The sequence below is a fragment of the Schistocerca gregaria genome, chromosome 10 (genome assembly GCF_023897955.1).
Source record: "Schistocerca gregaria isolate iqSchGreg1 chromosome 10, iqSchGreg1.2, whole genome shotgun sequence".
In the NCBI taxonomy this organism is placed as follows: domain Eukaryota; kingdom Metazoa; phylum Arthropoda; class Insecta; order Orthoptera; family Acrididae; genus Schistocerca; species Schistocerca gregaria.
Genome location: NC_064929.1, coordinates 220440646 through 220460961, shown reverse-complemented (window position 1 = coordinate 220460961; position 20316 = coordinate 220440646). Strand labels below are relative to the sequence as shown.

Here is a 20316-nt window from a genome sequence, read left to right as displayed (position 1 = left end):
ACATGTGCATGTTTCAATTGTGTGTTCTACAACTTTTGGCAGCATGTTTGTTTTGGAAAATTGTTGCCACTAAATTCCAGTGTAGATATACACATAATTAGGACAATATTCCCTCATTCAATTTGTTGACTTGCTTGTTTTTAGGACACTTTTGAAAGATAAAGATCAAAATGTAACTGCAGTTGTTAGGAAATCAGCTGCTGTGATTGAGTTGTGTTCTGCACATATTACATTCATTAAGTTTCCCATCTTCACAGCAGTGTGTACTGCCTGCATTTGACATAAATTTGAGCAATTTTATGAGAGTTTGATATGCAAGTTTTATGAGAGTTTGATATGCAAGTTTGCTGGAGAGATGTTAAGCATTCTTCCCACTCACCATATGGAAATGGAATGGAATGGAATGAGCTACCGTTACCTGGAGCTGTGCGAAATACCTTCTCCCATGCACTCTACTGACAGTGAGCTCACCTTGAGTCAGATGCTGCAAAATATCTGCTGCTATCACAATTCTTTCATTACATGATTCAGCCTCAGCTTACACAAAGGGTACAATTACCAATGATGTCTGAAAAGGAAAGGGAATACCCACCACAATCAATGTATTTTTAATAATGTAACAATATTATGAAAGGATAGTTGCTACTTGCAATACAGCAGAGATGCTAAGGCACAGATGGGGACAACAAAAAGACTGTCACAAAACGGCTAACAAGGCCTTCATCAAAACAAAAATAGGTGAGACACACACACACACACACACACACACACACACACACACACACACACACACACCACAGTCTCTGACAGCTGGAGCCAGTGAGAGAGAGAGAGAGAGAGAGAGAGAGAGAGAGAGAGAGAGAGAGAGAGAGAGAGAGAGAAGTGTGTGTTTTTGACAAAGGCTTTGTTTGCCGAAAGATTATTTTGTGACATTCTTTTTGCTGTGCCTATCTGCAACTCAGAATTTCTACTATATGGTGAGTAGCAGCTATCCTTTTCATAATTTTGTTACATTCCATTATGGATTTTCTATTGTTTTATTTATACAATGTCACAGTTCCACCATCAAGAGCTGCTGAGATATTATGACCAATTTCAATCCTCAGACCATTGCAAGGTACCCTGTGTACAAAAGGAGATAACCTGTGAAATGCATTTCATATTTCACTGTCAATACAATACTACTTGGTGTATGTACTAATGAAAAGTCACCTAATAACACATCACCTAGTAGCAAGTTGCTTATGAAAATTCACGCAATACATCACCTACTAACAAAGTGATTTAAAACAGTTAACATGGCCTATGGCATTATACAGCATAAAATCCATCAAAGACATAGAAATTAAAAGTATGATACAGTAACTATTGCTGCTGATAGTGTACATACATATAACAAATTACTTACATGTGATGCACTTATACACCATTATCTGCTGTCAATTTTTAAAGTACATTATATTTTCAATAATAAAATGTACCAAACACTTAATGTTCATTCTACATGTACAATCTAATTCCAACATTTCATGCAGACACACACCTTATACTGGTGACTACATAGCTGTTTTATGTCCACAAGTCAAATGGAAAATGATACAGAGAGTTTGCATACATAACACGCTTGTTAACTGAAAAGGCAAGATCAGTTCCTGAATGTTCTACAGAGCTTCAACTTGTATCTGTACATCACTAGCCCTACAAGAGTAACAAACTCTTCAGAAAGCCTCAGATAATTTCTTCACAAATCTAGGAACTACAGATAAAGATGTAATTAATGTCAGCCTAGGAGTATCCAATCACAATGAAATAATCCTTAAAATTGTCACAGCTCCAGTGACTAAAAATGCTTCACATAAAATATACAACAGAACTTTCTCCTCTAACAGTTGCAGTCATTTCATAAATACACTGGTTATTAACCAATCATCGGCAAAAGTATTGTTACAATCAAGTACAAATGCTGCATATAATGTTTCCTTTTCCCTCTTTATGTTAAAGTTTGAAATGCATTTTCTGAAAAATATTGTCAGAACAAACTCATACAGGCATTTACAAACTAATTCCTGGATTACAACAGGTATTAGAAATTCATCCAGGGCAATGAAAATGCTTAACTCTAAAATGAAAAGTTTACTGGCCCCAAGTTTGAAGAACATGTAATAAACTACGAAAGATATATATAGAAAAGTTAATAATAAAAGCAAAATTACTAAGTAGTGATATATTAATAGGAAAATTGGGCAGTAAATCAAGAACTACTTGGAAAATAATGAAAAGGGAAATGGGTAACAGCCTCATGGATCAGGAAATAGTACTCAAAAACTGTGACAATATTGAATTAAAAGTTGAAAATCTGGAAAATTACATTAATAACTATTCTTTAAGTATGCCTGTGTCATTAAGCAAAAACTTTACCAAATGCAAGAAATTAACATATTTGAAACTAGCCAGTAACATGATGTTAACTCCCACCAATATAAATGAAACATTAAAGGTGATAAAGAGTAAAACCAAAAATGTCTGCAGGCATGTATTAAGTGTTAGTAATTAAAAAAGTTACACAACCAGTTGTAAAGCCCCTGGTACATATTGTCAATTTGTCATTCAGCTAAGGGATGTTTCTGAAGAGGTTGAAAATCCTAAAAGTTAGACCGCAGTTTCTCTAATCATTTTCCAAAATTTTGGAGACATTAGTGAAAAATAAGACTTAAAGGTTACTTAGATGCATACAAACTTCTGAACTGCTAGCAACATGGCTTCTGTTCAGGCCAGCACACAATCAGTCATCCATGCCTACACTGATGACATTGTAGGAATCTTGACAACAAAAAATGTGTAGTGGGAATTAACTTAGGTCTATCAAAAAGACTTTGATACAGTAAATCACCAAATTTTGTCAAACAAGAAGGAGGCAATAGGAGTAAGAAGAGTTGTGTGGAAATGGTTTGGATCTTACCTTCAAGACAGAACTCAGGTCATAGATATAATCTCAGACCACAATACCCAGAAAGTAAAATGGGTTTCAGATGCACAAAAGGGGGAAATAGGCATCCTGCAGGGCAGTGTTCTTAGGCTCTTATTGTTCAGTTTATATAAATGACAAAGAATCTAAATATTGCTACCAAAATTATGTTGTTCGGCGATGACACAAGCATAATTAGAAGTGATGATGAAAATAACTATCCACCACAACTGACATAGTCATGAAATATGTATACCAGTGGTTTAATGCAAACAAATTAACATTTAACTTAATTAAAACAAATTATAACCAGTATGGCAAAGCAACTGAAGGAAATAACCTCCTGTTAAAACTGAGTGACAAGAGATGGAGAATGTGCAATCAATCATATCTCTGTGCATGCTTCTTGATCAAAACATAAGCTGGAAAGAGCATATCAAATATTTATCCCACAGGCTCAATTCGGCATGTTTCACAGTGAAGATGATATGTAGAGTATGCAGCATAGAGTGAGCTAGATTAGTGTATTTTGCTTACTTTTGGTCTATTGTGTCCTATGGTATAGTATTCTGGGGTAAACAGTGTAAATGAAGGAAATAACTGATTAAGTAAAATTTAAGACAGAGCTTAAAAATTACCTTTTAAGAAAAAGTTTCTATGACTTAGATGAGTACTTTGAATGTGCGTAAAATTATTGTCTTAACATTTATGTACATGTTCATCACAAATGTTGTACTCCCAAAAATGCATTGAAAAAAGTTACTTAAGTGGCATTTTGTTATGTTTGTACTACATGTACTTTGCAAGTTAATTAAACTTGTGACAATTTCTAAATCACATAAATGATTTACAGGAAGATAATAAAATGAAATGAAATGAAATGAAATTATACATGTTGTATATCATATGACACTCTGATCATATATGACAGTCATATATAGAAACTCAGCAATCTATACTTTGTATGCAATAGTATACTATGTATTAAAAACAAAGATTCCAAGACTTACCAAGTGGGAAAGCGCCGGCAGACAGGCACATGAACAAAACACACAAACACACACACAGAATTACTAGCTTTCGCAACCGATGGTTGCTTCTTCAGGAAGGAGAGGGAAAGACGAAAGGATGTGGGTTTTAAGGGAGAGGGTAAGGAGTCATTCCAATCCCGGGAGCGGAAAGACTTCCCTTAGGGGAAAAAAAGGACAGGTGTACACTCGCACGCGCACACACACACACACACACACACACACACACACACACACACACATATTTGTATTCTCTTCTATCTAAATTTTCTCCTCCTCACATTTTGTATGTGCAATGTTTTCTTTACACTGTGACCTTTGAAGGAAACAACACTCTTTAGTTTTAATGTAAGTGGAGTACAAGAAAGTACATTTTTAATATATTTATGTATGGTACATTACTGACTTGAAGTAATATGTACATATTATCACAGTTAGGTTCTAATTCCTTACAGGAAACATTAACCATAATGAACTATAATATGTAGGCTGACAATATGTTGGAACATAGTTACATACACAGTATCTTATTAATGATAACATGCACACACAGTGAAAATTAGTACACTAAGTGATAAAACAATAGTTCCATATGGTTTATAGCTAATATGAATTGACTGAATGTTGTACAAGGTAACAGAAACACTTCATTAGACTGCATTGTATTGACAGTTACATATGAAATGCATTTAAGGAGTTATCTCCCTTGATATACAGAATAACTGATGATGATCTCTTGGTGGTGGAACAATGGTGTTTTCACAAATGCTTACGAGCTGTGTGGTACTGCCATCACAAAATACACAATAAAAGTATTTTGTGTTCAACAGTATTGTTAGGTTCCCCTTATGCAGTATGCCCAATCTATTTAAGGCCAAAGGCTGCTGTGGCTTTGTTGCTGTGATCGCTTTCAAAGTGGGACTGTAGAGCAACAACACTTGTGGCATGTGCAAACACACCACCTGTTGATATAGTCTAAAGCAACACATAGCTCTAGGCTGCAGAATTGTCTTGCTTGTGTTGTCAAGAAAAGGACTTAGGCTTGTGATTTATGCTTTGGACTGAGGATGCTGAAAATGAAGCACACAGATAAGACATTAGGTGAATTGGTAGGGAGAGATATATGTGGAAAACAACTCTGCTAAAACATCAGGGAATAACTTCCACTTTACTGCAGGGACTGTAGAGGGCAAGAACTGCAGAGGCAAACAGAGATTAGAATATATACAACAAATAATTTAAGGTGGTGGTTGTTATTGCTGCTCTGAAGATGATGAGACTGACACAGAAGGAGCTAAAGAAAACCTAAATATTTCCTATCACCCAAGTTGTAATTACTGTATAAATTGGTACGTGGAAAGTAATCCTACATTTTTCTATAGTAGAAACTCTGGAAAGTGTGAGAAGTTGTTCACTTTTGTCTTGTTACTGGTAGAGAGGTCAACTGAGCACACTTCTATTGACAATACAGTTCAGTGTTCAACAGCAATAAACATCATGTGGGATACCTATGTATCTTGCCCCTTCCAATAACTACTCATAGCTGTTCCAAAGTATAGAAATAATAGAATGGAGAATATTATTACACGTTATTTATCCACAAATTTTGTCATTATGGCTTATAATGCCATTTTAAAATAATAGTTGTAACAACATAAATCCCAACTCTTACTTCGCCTCACTAAGAAATACATCCACGAATAACCATGTTTATGAAAAATGACTTGCTTGCCCACCTGATCCCCCCCCCCCCCCCTCTCTCTGTCTCTGTCTCTGTCTCTGTCTCTAAACAGGCTGAGAAGATATGCAGACCTGCCTTGCATGTGTTATCAATGAACATTGTATGTGTTTTGATGCACTTTTTGGTGAGGTAGGAAGAGCTATAATTTTTCAAAAAAATTTTTTTTCTCTTTATCTGATATTTTAAGATCAAAATATATTCCTAGTTAAACTGGTCTTCAATCAATATATGTTACTACAGCTATTGCTTGGAAAATCTGAAAGGAACTTTTAGAGGTTCTCATGTGTGTGCATGAGCTAGGAGCAGACAGTTGCCAGACAGCTCAATTTCTCTAGCATTCCAAATGGTGTGGTCCCTAGCAATATCGACCACTCTGTGTTCACAGCTCAAATTTCATGTGGTGTGACTCTGCCCATTCTGTCAACACATAACCCAACTAAAGTTTGTGAGTTCACTCTGATGCTTGAAGTGCATTAATATTTGTTCAGTTGTTGTAGCAGTAGGGCAACTTGTTTGTGGAGATATTCAGATTTTCACAATGTAAACAACAGTTGAAAATGTGGATACAGTTTTTGTTTACAATCACTGTTGTCAAACTGTTGGAGCTGTGGTGCTATCCTGTACTGGAACATGTCCTGATTGTTCCAATCCCATACGATCTTCATTTGCAAACATAATGATAAATTCAAGAATCACATTTTACTCTTTACATTTTCATCCTTAAAGAAAGAACAGTAATACATGAGAGAAATGGAACTAACATTATAACTGCAGTAACACAAAATCAACATGTCACCAGTAGGAAGCTCTAGCAGGTGAGAGGGATTAATCAAAATGAGTGTTCTGCAAATAGCGCATCCCGACCCATTTTAACCGTTTCCACATTTCACCCCATCAACAGTTTATGTGACTGTTCTGGTGTCTATGAATGCAGTGTTCCTGTGTAAGATTTTGTTTATGGAAAAAGCATCATTTACAGATCATGACCAAATATATTTTCACAATATGCATTACCTGTCCACTTGAAAATCCACACTGGTTGAAAGAAATGGATAAGCTGTTACCTCGGTCACCCAGTGTGCTGAGCAAACTTTATAGGAATCCGATCATTGGTCCCTGTTTTACTCACAGAAATTTTAAATGTATCTGGCTATGTAGTCCTCAACAGAAGTTATTAGAAACTATCACAACTAAGAAAAGGCAATCCAGGTGTGGCACCTACATGACTTCTTGTTTCATCCAGATATCTAGAGCCCTTAACAAATCCAGAAGAAATTAAGTAACATTTTGAGCACCTGCTATAAATGTGATAACAATATACACACGAACAATTCCAGAGTTAAGAGATTACTTACATTTAGAACATCATGGCAGATACTGTTATCTTGCTACTAAGTTCCACACACTATGGTTTTGAAATTCACTTTGAAGACACATAGTTTTCATTTAAAAATAACAAAATTAGTGTTATAATTTGGCATAAAAACATAAAAAAATTGTTTTGTACATCAGAAAATTCACCACATTGTCTGCTATAACATAGTGAAAACCATACATCGATACATTTACTACTCTAGTATATGTTTAGGGTGGTATGTTTCAACTGCACATCTTAAGTTTTCCCTCATTTATGACTTGTCGTGTGTACTTTAAGTTGATTGACATTTCAACTAATTTTCTCTTTAAGACAGGTCCCTAAAGTCAGACAATGATGAATGGGCCAGAGTGGGCAGCTATGAGGTGTAGCGAGAGCTTCAGGCTGTCAAGTTGAGTGCCCTGGGCCAGAGGCAGCTGCACAGTTTACAGAACCTGCAAGACTGTAATACTGCTCGCAAGCTCGTTCATGCCCTCAACAAGCTAGGTAGGGGTGTCAGTGAGTATGTAGTTGATGCTGGGCTTACGAAGCATCATATAACTGCCCCAGATACTCAGCCTGTTTATAATTAACTAGCTCATTATGTGGTATTATTTTATGAAAATTGTATATCAATAAAATGATGCAGTGAGAATAATGGAAGGAGGAAAGATAACAATCACCATATAGTTCATATGTTCAAGATAATTACACATCATTATAGGTCAGAAATGATTGCTGTATCTAACAATTATGTTACATATACCATACAGAAAGGACCAGTTCAAGACACAGGTGACACAAATAGAGAGCTGGAGTGCCAAACTTGGAGAGGCACTAGCTGCATCATAACTATAAGAATTCTGTACAGCACATACCACAAGTAATAGCAGATGCCTGGGGAACCGAGCTGACAGCATAACTCAAGTGCAAAATTTTTATGTACTGTACATCACAATTAGTAGTGGAAACTGACATGGATGAAAGTGTACAATGGCAAATGTGGTGAGGGAAGGGTGGAGGAGTACGATAAGTCACTTGTGCAGTATAATGTTCTTGAATCGGCCCTTCATACTGTACATGCACTTTAGATACGTCGAAAATTCTTTGATGACAGTAGAAGAAAACTGGACATGGGGATTACGTGTATTCACTAAACACTAATCAGTTAAAAAGATAAATTTACAACACTCTCCAAAAAAGTTACAGAAATGATTGATAAGCTAAATAAATCACTATTAATCTATTATTGTAGGTTGTCATGACTAGAAGGATACACAAACAGTGTGCTTTTAGGTTGCAGGGACATTGCCCCTTGCCCACTTTCTATTTAACGGAGCTCAATTGTGTGGAGGTGGAATAAGCAAGAATACAACTGTTTTGTTTGCATCAAAACAAATTTTGTATATTTTTCGTCTGAAAGGTGGAATGTAGCATCAAACTTTATCCAGGCATCATTCTTTCTTTTATGGAGCATTTACTCATAATGATCTTGCTCCTCAAGCCAACAGCACCCTTCCACATAATCCCCAAATCCAACAATCCTGGGTGGCCCATTGTAGCCAGCTATTGTGGTCCCTCTGGAAGAATTTCAGCTCTTGTTGACCAACACCTCCACCCACTTGCCTGAAACCTAGCCTCCCACATTAATGATACTAACCACTTCCTTCACCATCTTTCCACCATCCTCGCCTCTTTACCTCCTGAACCCCTATTTGTCACAGTTGATGTCACCACCTCCCACACCACAAAAATAAAACCCACGTAGCCTAACCACCTGTGGACAACACATCAGTAGTGACAAGAATGCTGTTCCCCACTACGTTTAAGGTCACACAAAGGTCTTCATACAGGGTATACCCTGCCCTCTCCCCTCCCCACCAATCAGAATTCCCATGCCATTTCCTTACATACCCCAAATCCTCCCACCACCACCAACAATTAGCAACAAAGGTCCATACCCCTCATCAGCCAATATCAGTCTTGAATGCAACAACTGAATCATATCCTTCACAAGAGCTATGATTATCTTTCACTCTTTCCTGAAGCGGGAGACGTCCTAGCCAAAATCCTTCCTGCACTTCCTAAAGTGGTGTTCCACCGCCCACCAACCTACATAACACCACCTTAGTGCATTCCTACGCCACCCCCACTCTGAAGCCCTTGCCACAAGAATTATATTCCTGTGGAGACCAAACTGCGAGACCTGCCCAATCCACCCACACCAGGCACCTCCTTCTCCAGTCCTGTCAAGTGCTTATCCTCACCATCAGAGTCTGGGCCACTTATGAAAGCAGCCATTTCATACATAAACTATTCTGCAAGCCCTGTACAGCCTCTTATGCTGGGATGGCTATCAACCGATTGTCTACCAGGATGAATTGCCACTACCAGTCTGCTGTCAAGAACATAATTGACTGCCCAGTGGCACAACATGCTCAGTTTCAATGGCTGCTTCACAACCTATGCACTCTGGAACCTTTACTCTGCCACAAGCTTCTCTGAACTGCACAGATGGGAGCTACCCTTACAACACATCCTCAGCTCCTGCAATTGTCCTGACCCCAAACTCAGGTACCCTCCTGTCCCCACACACTCCATCCAACAGTTCGCCCTTTCTCTGTCCTGACACCCTCTTCCTTATTGCATTCACATGCGACTTCCAGTATGTGTTGCTTCCCAACACCAGTTATAATTGGACCAACCCACATATTTGGCAACTGTTCCTCCCAAATTCCTAAATGGCAATCTGGCCACCTCCCTCCAAACTGCTAGCCATTCATCCCAGCCCCTCTTTGTGCCTCCTGCCTGCCTCTCCATGTACCCACTCTACCCAATACTATCACCACCACAGCCAGTCACCTGGTGCAAAATAGCATTGGAACTGTCAGTCTAGCTGGTACCATGTGGGTACATATGCATGCGTATGAATGTGTGTAAGAGTTTGGGTCTTTTTGTATTTTACTGTAGCTCATCAAACGATAACTCCAAAAGCTAATAAGTTTTCCTTCTTTTGCATGTGCCTATCGACAGCTCAACACTTCTGCTTTTTGCCAAACCTAGAGTATTTTTACGATAATGATATGAATTCATAAATAATTAATATTAATCAAGAATAAGTATTAGTATGATTATTCATTTTTTTGTCTTGATGATCTGAAATCATACAGTTTTTCTTTTATATTAAATACAGGAAGCATCCAACAATGATGTTAACAAGTCATGAAATGTAGATAAAAAATATTCCGCAGGAGTAATTTATTCATAATTGTGCCAGTAATTTCGATAGTGAAAATTGGTAACCTGAGCTAGAAACAAAACAGAGCATCACACTTGCAATAATTCTGATGGACACCAATAATTATAATAATTCGTGAAGTGCCAATATATACTTTTCCTAAAAAATGATCAATCAGGAAATAAACTTTAACACTAATGCCATCTACAGGGTGTTTTGGAAAAATATTAACATACTTTAGGGGTATCAAAATGGAAGCTGCCTGGCAGAATTTTTCACAGAGCGTAATTTAACCATCACTGACACTTGGCTTAAAAACCATGAAAGAACATTGTACACACAGAAGAGACCTGGAGACACCGGAAGATTTCAGATTGTTTATATAATGGTAAGAAAGAGATTTTGGGTACAGATTGTAAATTGGAAGACTCCCCAGGGGCAAATGTGAACTCCGAAGACAATTTATTGGCTGTTGACTGTATATTAAAAATCAAGAAACTGCAGAAAGGTAGGAAATTGAGGAGATGGGGGTCAGTGTAAGTTTAAAGAACCAGAGGTTCTTGGGAGTTTCATGGGGACCATTAGGTAACAATTGACAAGAACAAGGGAAACAAATGCAGTAGAAGATGAATTGGTAGCTTTGAGAAATGAAACAGGGAAGCCAACAGAGGCTCAAAACAGAACTGAGTTTAGTTATCCACTTCTCAGCCTTTGTGTTGTACAGAAAGGAGTGTGGTATTCAGCCATGAAAAATTGTTGACCACCTACTTAATGGTGTAACAAATTTAACAGATGATTTGGACAGCCTGTATACTGTCATACTTTCCATTTTTAGTGCTAGAATTTTGAAACTGGTTCATTGCATATCATAATGAGAGAATGAAATTATGGTGCATGGAACACGGAAATAAGTAAGACATTTGTATACTTTTTATATTAGTCTGCACTGATTCTTTCACTTACATGGTACTAATGAACTATGTGATAAATGTTCTGGTCAACCATCGGGATATACATTTTACGAGCAGGTAAATATGATTTTATGCGAGGCCAAGTGAATGGTAATGTACACAAGGCTGTATGAAAATGTGCTTCTGGATAGAAGACAACCTTCAGTGCTGTTTATCATAAAATAACTGAGATAAGATCAGTAGCAACACAAATGGTGCATCAAATTGGGCTAAGACTTGCTAGCAGATGTGACAAAAATGAATGCACAAATCAGATTGTTGAGCATTCAGTTGTCACCATAGCGGAGACAGGTGTACCATGTTGTACATCTCATTATGCCACATGGAGGGTACATAAACAGTTTTGTGTATGGTCTTCAGTATCTTTTCCCCACCAGTAGTATGCCATAAGAGAACTATTGCTATTGATCTGTCCCACCAACTGCTAATCCACAGTTTGTGTCTTCTGTCTTGTTTACACATGAGCCAATATTTGAAATAAATGGGATAGCAAATTTTTGTGGGTGGATGATAATCCTTTTGTTACAACAATTCAGATTAAACACCAGTTGGAGTTTCTGATTAAAATGTAGGCTGAAATTGTAGGTAGCTATCTACAAGAAATATATTGAAAGCACTCTAAGACTTCCTGCAGGACAGCCTTGTGAAAATTTGAAGATGAGGCTTCAGTATATTTCAATCACATTATCAGAAATGCAGAGGATAATGTTACTGAGTTTGGGTACTGATGATCTGTTGGACTGTTGCTGGGATTTTGACTAATCTGATAATGGGGAGTCCTGAAATGTGTAATGATAAGATGTTAATAAAAATTATGTTGATGAGCGAGACTAGTGTACTTCCATCCACTGCTAAATATGGTCACAGATCGACTAAGATGCTTCCTGTCAAACACGATACAAAAAAATGTTAGTGATAGCAGTTGGATATGTCAGTGATGATTAGTGGTACTGTCTACATGTTCTGCTGATGACTGACCATTATTTGTGGGTCCGTTTAAGACAATAAGCATATGCAGCAACATTCCTAATGCAGTGACCCTTCATCAGACCATCATGTATACTAGCTAACCATTTGACATAGTCCAGGGCTGTTTCAAAGAATTTGACTGTATTTGGTGTCTATATGCTAATAGGGATATTTTGGTATTTGCCATCACTTTCTGATCTTTTTATCATGGAGATTGTTTTTTCTCAATAACAAATATATATTTTATGTATTATGTAGGTATATGTGTATATCAGTTTCATAACCTGAGCTTCTTCATTAGGGGAGAGGAATCGGTACCGAAAGGATATAAAACTATTTGTGTCAAATGTTGAATATCACATTATTTGCTCACAGAAATTTATCTCTTACCATATTAATCAATGGATTACATTATTTCAATGTCTTCTATTTTTTAAGTTTAAGCAACATGAATAATGTTGAAGAAATGTGAGCTGAAAGCTAAATGTTTGGGATACTTGATGCCAAGTGTAATCCAGAACCAGTATTTTGTCTAGATGTTTGTGACAAACCATCTAAATGTGCACTAAAACTGGACACTAGATCAAACTCTGAATGCCCTAGAATTGCATTAACACAGTCCTGCAGTACCTAGTTAGATGTATTGTTGAGCAATTCTGTCAATATGTTACAGAATGGTGTCACTTTCTCTCTACATGTTCATGGAAAGTTTCATTCTTTCACTTCTAGCACAGTAAATAGCATGTTGTATTTCCAACTGATGCATTTGCAACCATATATGAAGCATGGTTTAGTTTATAGTTGGGCAAAAAGTATGTAACACTACTGTGGTTATTGAGTAGTGCTGGTAGCATGTCCTGCAAATGTTGGCAAGGTGTACTACATCCAGATCTGTGTTGTGCTCATGAGGGAGGAGAGGGGGGGGGGGGGGGGATGGTAGGTGAATCCACTTGCTGGAGGTTGGACTCACGCTGCTCTGCAGCTTGATAAGGACATGTACGAGGAAGTGGAAGAGATGATTGTGTTTGTGATGGGTCACACTTGTAAGGTCTCCTTGCCAGGATAACAGTGAAGACCTCAAAAGAAGTGAGAAAGGAGATGAAGAGATTGCAGAAGAGGCAACTCTATAAGCTAATGTCAATTTTGTACGGGGTGGGCAGCTGGTGATGTGGGTAGGCTGGTACCAGGCAGCAGCAGACACCATACTGACACGATTCACCAAGTACACGACACTTTAAATTGACCAAGATCAAAGGTGCAAGGGTGAAACCAATCACAGTCTGGTTCTTCAGCCACGACACTGTGACATGGTAAGGAAATTAAAGATCTCTATGTTTTTTATGTTTCCAGAGAATAATGATGGCATTTCCTAGAGTAAAAAATTCTGGAGGTATATGTGGCCCCCTCCCAATTTAGATCTCCAGGTTGGCAGTATTTCAGGTGTCATCAAAAGAGATGACCATTTTAATAAGAACACTTCAAACAGCAGAGGAACTGGAAAATCTGAAGAAAGAAATCGAGAAATGTGATGTGAACATAATGTGTTTAAGCAAAGTGAGGTGGCTAAATAGTTGTGAAATACTGTCAGGTAAGTACGTGATGTTTTGTTCAGGTGGAAAAAGCTTTTAACACGGTGTAGCAATAGTGATAGTGATTCAAATAGTGCTAAGTGTGATTAAAGTGGTGTGCCATAGTGATCATTTACCATTTGTGGAAACAAGTACAGAACCAGTGGACATTCTGATAGTTCAAATGTAGTTTGTTTGTTTTGTTTTAGGGTGCAAAATCAACTAGAGCCATATGCGCACCCATCAGAACTGTAGAACGCGAAGACAAAAAGAGGAGTTAAAAATGACTACACGTTAAACCCAATCACTGAAAGAGAAGACAGCTAAAAAAATGGAGAAAGTTCTATAAAACACACCATAGAGAAACAGAGGTCATGAATTAAAAATTAAATGACCTTCACCATACTGCTATGACGGATAAAAAGTAAAATGGGGTCAACAGCCCTCATGTCATTCGCTAAAACGGTTGATAACTCAAATGGCAAACACAAACAAGAATGTAAGTGGTTAAAAAAAAAAAAAGGGCATTCCATCAGGAAAAGGCGGACCATCAAACGTTGAGTGCAAATGAGCACCAAATGATGGGGGAGCGCCACTTAACAATGGTGATGGCTACAAAAGGCAGTGCCTAATAAGCAACCTACTAAAATGATCTCCTCACGGTGAGAAGGCCGAGAGGTGGTCATCCAAGCCATTGGGTGAGGCTTAATAACCCAGAGCTTGCTTCCATGAAGGGAGGACCAGTGGTGACACCAAAGTGACACCACCTGCTGACAGACAGCAACACAGAGATCATTGGAGGGAATGTAACAACTAACAGGCTGAGGTACAAGGACTACAGCCTTGGTAGCATGCTCAGCAGCCTTGTTTCCTTGCAGACCAATGTGACCAGGAACCCACATAAACATCACAATGGCTCCATCAAGAGTGAGCAAGTGACAGCTATCCTGTACCCATTACATTTAGGGATGGGCTGTGTACAGCACACAGAGACTTTGAAGGGCACAGAGAGGCAGAGAAGATGACACCATTGAAGAGCCTGTGTCGCTGGATGTACTGCAAGGCATGATACAGGGCAAAGAGCTCTGCTGTAAATACTGATAAGTGTTCCAGAAGCTGATACCAACCCCATCTGTGAAAATGATGAAGGCACACCCGACATCACAGTCAGTCAGAGAGCCATCACTTTACACAAAGATACTATCATGAAGTTCTGAAAGGTCATGAAACTGAAGGTGATAGAGTGAGGATGGAGTAGTGTCCTTAGGAAGCTAATGAAGGCCAAGGCGAACTCAGGCTGCTGCACGAAGCCAAGGAGGTGAAGGATTTACAACCATCATGAAAGTTTGCAGGTAGCATGAAGTTAAATTGCCGGGTAACATGAAGTTAAATTGCCAGAGCAAGAGCCAAAAGTTAACTGCAGGAGGAAACAGAGAAAAGGGATGCACCCCATACTGGCAATCAGCAAGCATACCTGTTGAGGAGAAAGTCACAGCAGTAGAACAGCAGCAGCTTCGGCATACAGACTCTCAACCAGGCTAGTCTAAAAGGTGCCAGTGGCCAAACAGACATCACAATGATGGATGGTATTGAGATGGCACAAGAGGGGTGGATGTGCAACTACATAAATGAAACACCCATAGTCTAGTTTTGAACAGACAAGGGACTGGTTCTAACGGAGGACCGTGGTTCGATCTGTTCCTCAGGAAGTACCATTGAGGGGCCACATAGAGTGGGTTGCCTATCAAGCATGAGCCCCTGGGATTCAACAAACGGAAGAGCAAAAGACCCAAGATGTGAAGATGGTGGAAGAAACCAACTGTGCAGCTAGGAATTCATACAAACTGTTTTGTCAGTGGAAAAGTGAAAGTCACTGTCGATGCTCCATGCGTAAAGATGATCAAGCCACTGCTGAAGACGTCACTCAATGAGACAGGTACATGGAGAACTGCAATAGATAGCAATTTCATCAATGAACAGGGAGCCGGAGGTGCCCAGCAGGAGACAAGCCATTATAGGGCTAATGGCAATAGCAAGGAGAACGACGTTCAGGACGGAACTCTGAGGCACACCATTTTCCTGGATAAAGGTGTCTCACAAGGCACAACAGACACTTACATTGAAAACCCAGTCTCTTAAAAATTCCTGAAGAAAACAGGGCAGGCAGGCATTGGAAGCCCCACATGTAAAGAGTATGGAGGGTACCAGTCCTCCAGCAGGTATCATAGGCTTTTTCCAGATCAAAAAACATGGCCACAGTCTGGGATTCCCACAGAAAACCATTAATGGCATGTGTGAACAAAGTGACAAAATGGTCAACTGCAGAATGGTACGCTCGAAATCCACACCATGCAGTGGTATGTAAATTGCGAGACTCAAGCCACCTTAGCAGCCAGGCATGAATCATTTGTTCCATTACCTTGCAAACACGGCTGGTGAGAGAGATGGGATGGCAGCTAACAGGAAGGTATTTGTCCTTACTGGGTTTAGGTATGGGTATGGGTATGGGTATGGGTATGGGTATGGGTATGGCAGGTGTCCTCTGCCCAGATGTGGTTGTACATATGAAACAGAAAGTGCTCGCCAAAGAAAAAGTTGCAGCAACACTTGAATGTGAACACTATCTGGTCATGGGGCAGAGTATTGGGATGAAATTAGAGCATGATCGAGCTCCCTCAATAGTAAAGGCGCCATTCTAGCATTCACGATTCTGATAAGAGAAGGGTGTTGTCCGCACATTCTCCGCTCATTTCTGATGGAGGAAGACTGGGTGTTAGGGGGAGGAGCTCAAAATCTCCACAAAATGGTCATCCAAGGAGTTGGAGATAGCAATAGAATCCACAATGACATCGTCTGCTACTGTTGGGCCAGAAATTGGGAAATGGATTTGGTCCCAGAGAGCTGTTGGAGGTTGGCTCACAGAACAGAAGAGGGAGTGGAACTGTTAAAAGAACTAGTGAATGAAATCCAGCTAGCAATTTTGCTATCCTGAAGAATACAACGCTGTGCAGACAACTGTTCACAATGAATTCAGTTGGTCATTGTAGGATGATGGTTAAAAATATGGAGAGCACGTCTCACATGGGAGATAGTTGCTCGAGTAAGTGTCGGAGAGAATGGACAACTCGAGACAATGGGCAAGCTGGGGAGTGCAGAAGATGATAATGACTATGTTTGATTTGTGGGGCACTCAACTCCACAGCTATCAGCACCCGTACAAATTGCCCAACCCTTGCTCAGTCCAATCTTGCCACTTTCATGAATGATGATGAGGAGTTGATGAGGACAACACAAACACCCATTCATCTCGAGGCTGGTGAAAATCCCAGACCCCATTGGGAATCAAACCGGGTACCCATGCTATGGAAGCGAGAACGCAACCGCAAGACTACGAGCTGTGGACCAGTGCACGAGGAAAGGTCCAAATGGCAATAGGTGTGTCTGAAGTTTCAAAGGAATGTGGATGCTCCTATGTTAAGACAGAAGAGGTTAAGTTGATTGAAGTCAGCCAAGAGATCACCTCTCGGACAGGTTCTGGGAGAACTCCAAAGGGGATGGTGCGCATTAAAGTCACTTTGCAGCAGCAGAAAGGGATGAGGTAGCTGCCAATAAGCTGAAGGAAGTCTTCCCTGGTGACATCCAATGATGGAGGGATGTGAAAAGTGAGGAAGAAAAGGCAAACTTCAACAGCTTGATACCGGGTAGTCAGGGAGATGGATTGACCATGAACGTCATCCCATATAAGGAGCATGACACACCCATAAGAGGGAAGGTCAAAATGGACCAGGAAAAAATGCAGGAGCTCCAAAAGGCCGTGAGGACGCAATTTTATTTCGTGAAGGCAGAGAACAAGTGGACACTGCAATACTAAGAGCAGCTGCAAACACTCTTTGTTGGATCAAAGACCATGGAAATTCCACTGAAGGAGAGCAATGACAAGGAAAAAATGAAGGGGTGCAACATCACCTACCACTGAGTGACAGCCTTCGAAGACTCACTGCTGCAGGGCACAGAGGCTGGAGGATCCAGCTCCATGAGGACTACAGAAGCTTCGGCTTTCTCCTTCTGTCAGCCTGCACAGTCCAGGGCATACAAACCAGTAGTGTGCACCAGCAACACGGAGGTCGACCAGACAAGGGTATCACATGGTGACACTGTTGAAGGGGATTTTTGAGTCGGCGAAGGAGAAGACCATTTACCTTTGTTTGACTTCTTTGAGCCATTCCGGTTGGCAGAGGAAGATTCAGATGTTGGTTGGCTGGAGGGACTTAGTAAGTCTTCATGGGAGTATTCCTTCTGTTCTTTCAGGGGGAGTATTCCTTCTATTCTTTCAGGCATGCCAGTTGTGTAGCTGGTGACTTCACTCTGCGAGGCAATAGTCTGGTGGCATGTTGCACAGCTGGAGAAGGAGAGGGGAAGCTACCATGATGCTGGGCGATTTCACAACCACGGTGCTAAATTTGAGGTCACATGTCTGCATGGCCATGTCCTTCATGGAATGAGACATCGCAAGAACACAGGGTTTCCAACTAGCCATCATCTTGCAAGTGACCAAGTAAGGCACTTTTTCCTTCACTCCGATCTGCTGGACAGTCCGCTCATCGAGGTACAGGGGACAACTGCAGGAGGAAGCCACATGGTCGCCATTGCGCAGTTGATGCAGTGGGGAGAAGGAGAGGGACAATCACCCTTGTGAGCATCCCTACTACAGGTTACACATTTGGCTGGGTGTCGACAGGCTCTCGAGTGTGGTTGTAGCGTTGACACTGGTAGCAGCACAACAGGTTCACAATATATGGTCTGACTGTGAGCTTTGATGGAAGAACCGCTCTATCAAATGTGAGAAAGACAATGTTTGTGAGCACTAAAGAGGCCTCTACTTTTTTCATCACCTGATGGACTGCAATGGCGCACTGATCAGAGATGTACATTTGGATTTTTGCCTCCATCAGACCATTGAGCAGCCTAGTGCAAATAGCACCACGTGAAGAATTCAGTGTTCGATGGGCCTTGACACAACTTTGGCCATGGAGGAGTCAAGCTGCAAGCAGTTGTTGTGCTTGACAGTCAAATGTAGTTTCCAAAAGCAAAGTGTCATTGCTTGTACAAGAGAAAGGGCCAGGAACTGCATCATCACATTTCTGAATAGTAAATGGTGAATGACTGATGTCTTCAGCACATGAAACCATAAGGAACTGTGGGGCAGCTGGGAGGGTCTGTGAATTGTTAGCCTCATTTTGTTTACATTTCATAACTGTTGACAGTGAAGATGATTGGCTCATTGCCAGAAAATCCCCCCACGATTTCCTGCATCTCTGACAGCATGCTCCTTCCAACTGTGGACCCCCTTCAGAAGGGGCTGCACCCACTTTAGGTGACTGTTTACACTTCAGATCACACTCCCTGAACACCTGATAGAGGGACAAATAGGCAATTTGGGAAGATTGCAGCTCAGGCAATAATCCCTCCCAGGGCCTGGCCTGTACCAGAGGGTACGTGCGAACCCTACCTGTCGATCTGGGGCTAGGGCTGGAGCTGGGAATAATGCATTATCCAGTCACTTGTTACACATCAAATGCATGGGCCAGCCTTCAGGAGCACACAGAGAGGAAGAAGGAAAAGAGAACCTCACATGCCAAAGTGGAGGAAGAATAGGAGGTGAACGATGGAAGAAGAAAGCAATGAAAAACAGTGGAGAGTAATCTGATACTGATTACCAAAAATGCAGAATACACTTACAAAACCAGCCCAGGCATGTTCCCCATGGGAGGGGAAAAAGAACAGGATGAGGATAGACATGCAGCATGGAAGGGAAAAGATACTCAAAAGGCTGGGGCCCCGAGGTAGCCAAGCACAAACCTGCCAAAGAGTGGTGATCCTCCTGGGCAGTAGTTCAAGAGTACGTGCCAATATCAGACCACGACAACAAAGGAAGAAAAATGCACTATGAATAGGAGACATCATCTGCACAGAAGCAGAGGAAGAGTAAACACCATAGTCATGGTTGCCTGGAATAGTGTGGTTGGGCAAGGTAGTGACGTAAACGTCATGGGACAGATGGATTAGGAAGAAGAAATTACAGGAGGAGGGATGTTGGTGGAATTCTGTTAGTGAAACAACTTGGTGGTGATGAACACTTAATACAAGAAAAGGAAGAGTAAACTGTACATACGGAAGAGCCCCGGTGATTAACAGATATCAGATAACTGCATACTTGACAGAGGTTTTTGGAGCAGCATAGAAGATACCAAGACTATGCTGCCTGTTGATGTCAGTTAATATCTTGGCCTTTGGGTTGTAGGTATCAGTACAAGGCTGAAGAGGATAGGACAGTGAGGGAGGAGAAAGCAGGGATGGGACCTGGGAAAGCTACAAGAGAAAAATAAAGCAGTAAGAGAATTCTTGGATCAACAATTTAGTGAAGTGTGAGGTGAAAATGCAAGCATAGAAGTGCAGTGGCAAAATGTTACTCTGGTTTTGTT

The 20316-nt window shown here is 40.3% G+C and overlaps 1 long non-coding RNA gene across 1 annotated transcript in view; it reads right to left on the bottom strand.

The window, feature by feature from the left end:
* Positions 1-4542: 4542 nt before the first annotated feature.
* LOC126293529 (uncharacterized) overlaps positions 4543-20316 on the bottom strand; it is a 36580-nt gene continuing 20806 nt past the window's right edge. Inside the window, exon 3 of the long non-coding RNA XR_007552300.1 lies at positions 4543-5063. This is a non-coding gene — a long non-coding RNA (uncharacterized LOC126293529). The remainder of the gene's footprint in view (positions 5064-20316) is intronic.